We start from the raw sequence: 4,452 nt of genomic DNA, 5'->3' as shown, positions 1-4,452 counted from the left end.
AATCAAAACATATTGATCATTACTGGTGATTGGAATGCAAAGGGTAGGAGCAAAGAGGAAGGAACAGTAGTTGGAAAACATGGCATTGATGACAGAAATGATGCTGGAGAACACATGATAGAATTCTGCAAAATCAATGATTTGTTCATTTCAAATACCTTCTTTAAACAGCATAACAGATGATTATACACATGGACCTCACCAGATGAAATACATAGAAATCAAATTGACTACATCTGTGGAAAGAGAAGATGGGAAAGCTCCATATCATCAGTAAAAACAAAGCCATGGACAGACTATGGAACAGACCATCAATTAATCTTATACAAATTCAAACTGAAGCTGACAAAAATGAAAATAAAGTCCATGAGAGCCAAAATATGACTTTGAATATATCCCACCTGAATTTAGAGATCATTTGAAGAACAGATTTGATACATTAAATACTAAAGACAGAAGACCAGAAGAGTTGTGGGATAACATCAAGAACATCATATGTGAAGAGAGCAAAATGTCATTAAGAAGACAAGAAAGAAGGAAAGGGTCAAAATAGATGTCAGAAGAGACTCTGAAACTTGCTCTCCAGCATAGAGATGCTAAAGCAAATAGAAGAAATGAGGAGGTCCAAGAGAAAAGAAAATTTCAAAGATCAGCTCGAGAAGATTAAGCCAAATATTATAATAAAATATGCAAAGATCTGTAATCGGAAAACCAAAAACGAAAAACATGCTCAGCATTTCTCAAGCTGGGAGAACTGAAGAAAAAAATTCAAGTCTTGATTTTTGTTATTGAAAGATTCTCTGGGAAAATTATTGAATGATGCAGAAAGCATCAAGGGAATATAAAAGGAATGCACAGAGTCACTGTACCAAAAGGAAATGGTTAATGTTCAACCATTTCTAGAGATACCATATGATCAAGAGCCAATGATACTCAGGGAGGAAGTCCAAGGTGCATTGAAGGAATTGGCAAAGAACAAGACACCAGGAATTGATGGGATAAAAATTGAAATCTTTCAAGAAAGTGAGGTTGCACAGGACGCACTAACTCATCTCTGCCAAGAAATTTGGAAGACAACTATCTGGCCGACTGATTGGAAGAGATCTGTATATGTGCCCATTCCAAAGAGAGGTTACCCAAAGGAATGCGGAATTAATCAGACAATCTCTTTGATATCTCAAGTCAGTAAAGTTTTGCTAAATGTAATATAGAAATGGCTACAACCATACATTGACAGAGAACTTCCAGAGGTTCTAACTGGATTCAGAAGATGCCATGGAATGAGAGATATCATTGCTGATGTCCGATGGATCTTGGCTGAAAGCAGAGAATATCAGAAATATGTTTACCTATGCTTTATTGACTACGTAAAAGCTTTCGATTATGTGGATCATGACAAGCTATGGACAACATTGAAAAGTATGAGTATTCCAGAACACTTAATTGTGCTTCTGAGGAATCTGTACCTGGACCAAGAAGCAGTTGTTCAAACAGAACATGGGAACACTGAATGTTTTAAAATTAAGAAAGGTGTGCGACAAGGTTGTATTATTTCACCATACTTATTCAACCTGCATGCTGAGCAAATAATATGAGAAGCTGGGTTCTATGAAGAAAAATGTGGCATCAGGAATTGTGGAAGACTCATTAACAACCTGCGATATGCAGATGATACAATCTTGCTTTGCTGAAAGTGAAGAGGACTTAAAACATTTACTGATGACGATCAAAGAGCACAGCTTAGGTATGGATTACATCTCAATGTCAAGCAAACAAAAGTCCTCACCACTGAACCAATAAACACCATTCTTTTTCACTGGAGAAAAGTTTGAAGTTGTCAAGGACTTCATTCTTCTTGGATCGACTATCAACACTCATGGGAGCAACAGTCAAGGGATCAGATGATGTATTTCATTAGGCAAATCTGCTGCACATAAACTTTTTAAAGTGTTGAAGAGTAAAGATGTCAGCTTGAAGACTAAGGTGCGCCTGACCCAAGCCATGGTGTTTTCAATAACCTCATACGGATGCGAAAGCTAGACAGTGAATAAGGAAGACCGTAGAAGAATTGATGCCTTTGAATTAATACAACGAATAGATCTGTTTTGGAAAAAGTGCAGCCAGAGTGCTCCTTGGAGACCAAGATGGCTAAACTTCATCTCTCATACTTAAGACATATTGTCAGGAGGGAACAGTCACTGGAGAAGAATACCATGTTTGGTAAGATGGAGGGTCAGAGAAAAAGAGGAAGACCTCCAAAGACATGAATTGGCCAGGTGGCAGCATCAATGGACTCAAGTGTGGCAACAGTAGTGAGGTTGGTCCAGGATCGGACATTGTTTCATTGTGCTGTGCATAAGGTCGCTATGAGTTGGTGCCAACTCGATGGCACATAACTGCAACAACAATGGACAGCCAAAAGAACAAACAAATCTGTGTTGGACTAAGAACAGCAAGAATGCTCTTTGGAAGCCAGGATGGCCAGACTTTGTTGCTCATACTCCGGACATATTATAAAGAGGGAACAGTCTCTGGTGAAGGACATCATGCTTGGTAAAATGAAGGATGAGAGAAAAATAAGAAGACCCCCCCCACACACACACACACACAATGAGATGGATTGGCACAGTGGCAGCAGCAAAGAACTCAAGTGTAGCAATGATTGTGATTTGGCACTGGAATGGGTACTGTTTTGTTCTATTGTGCACAGGGTCACTATGAGTTGATTCTGACTCAATGGCACCTAACAACAATAACAGCTACATTTAATGAAGGACACTAGTGGATACCATTTGTATTTGTTAAACAAATTAATCAACATTCAGACCCATTCAAAATGTGTCCATAGAAACCCAATAATTTAATATAATGCACTGTTCTTCACATAAATAACAGTCATGAATAGTATATATAATAGTATATATTATCTAATGCTGCATTAATAGAGTTATCATTTTAAAAGCTATTCCACTAAATTCAAAACAATTATTATGTATGGTGTGGGTACGATAAAAAGCAAGTGACAAATCTTTGCTTAAAGTTTGAAAAATAAGAAACTTTTATTTTAATGGGCTGTTTTTTTAAATATTTAATTTTTAGAAGGCAAGGTATTTGTGAATTTGTTTGTCCAAAAATTATTTTGCACTTCATTAAACAAGTGGCATCACCATTATTAATTCAAAGAGATGTTTAAATATGTATCAGAAAATTGAATTTACCTTTCATCAATATAAATATTTGCTCAGAGGGTACAGGGAAATTTTACAGGTAAGTCAAAATTATTGCCACAAAATCATAGAAACCTTTATACAAACTATCAGTCTATTGTTTCTGGACATATACTCCATCTAGTTCTAAATTTCAGAGAGCAGTTTTTCCATCTTTCTAACCCTTTCCTGAATTACCATACACTCCTAGATTTTTAATATGCCCAATCAGCAGTTTGGGATCTTGGAGCGACTTGAATTGTGTTGTTTGAATTTTGGAAGCAAAAAGGCATCTGAAAGGGCAAGACCATAGGTGTACGGTAGATGGGATATGATTTTCCAATGAAATTCTCAGTCTTTACTATTCTTGAAGAATGAGAAAATGCACTATTGTGATAGAAAACAATTACTAAGATCGATTTTCCTGGTATTTTTCTCACAAATGAAGTTCTAAAAAATTCTTCATAATAGTCCCATGTTTTCCCTGTATCCCTCAAGAATGACTGTCAATATTATACTTTATCAACCCCTAAAAGAAGTCATCATAATCTATTAAATTTACCTCTCTGCTCTGAATTTAGCTAGTCCAGATCTCCTTGGAGATCACTGTTTTAAATGGAACTTTTTTTTCTTGAAGGCACCCTAAGGAAACTAAGACCAGTGTATCACTGAGAGTTTTTACCTGTAGCTATCCACTAGTCCTAAAGACATGTCTTAAAAAGTTCTGTTTAGAATATACTCATGCATTTCTGAACTGAAGCCCGAGTAGCAGTGCTTTTTGACTTACCTTTGTATGTCACACTATTTCCGTAATACATATTATCATTGGATATTGAGCATATCGATTATAAATTGTATTGATTATATATCAATTATGGTTCTTTTATTGTAAATATTTCAATTAATACTGTTGAGTTAAGACAGATTCTGTGTTTTGTTTTATCTCATGTTTTACTAATTATGAAGATACTTTAACTGAGAGTAAAAGCACACATATCTAATATTTGAACAGACACTCTTTACTCAATTCCTAGGCAATTTGAACCTTAGAGATGTGGCTCACTGGCAAAGGAAAGGAACGGTCAAGAAATTAATAAATATAATTGCATGAATTTTCTTGAAGTTTTATTTAGATGTAGATATGAATGCTTAGTTCATTTGGTGCAAACATAGCCAGTGGTGGTGGTGGTTATGTGCTGTGGAGTTGGTTCAGACTCATGTTGTTGTTAGGTGCCATCGAGTTGGT

This window comes from Chrysochloris asiatica, unplaced genomic scaffold (genome assembly GCF_000296735.1).
Source record: "Chrysochloris asiatica unplaced genomic scaffold, ChrAsi1.0 scaffold00334, whole genome shotgun sequence".
NCBI classification, from domain to species: Eukaryota; Metazoa; Chordata; class Mammalia; order Afrosoricida; family Chrysochloridae; genus Chrysochloris; species Chrysochloris asiatica.
The sequence above is the reverse complement of the archived record's forward strand: the minus strand, read 5'-3'. Positions refer to the sequence as shown.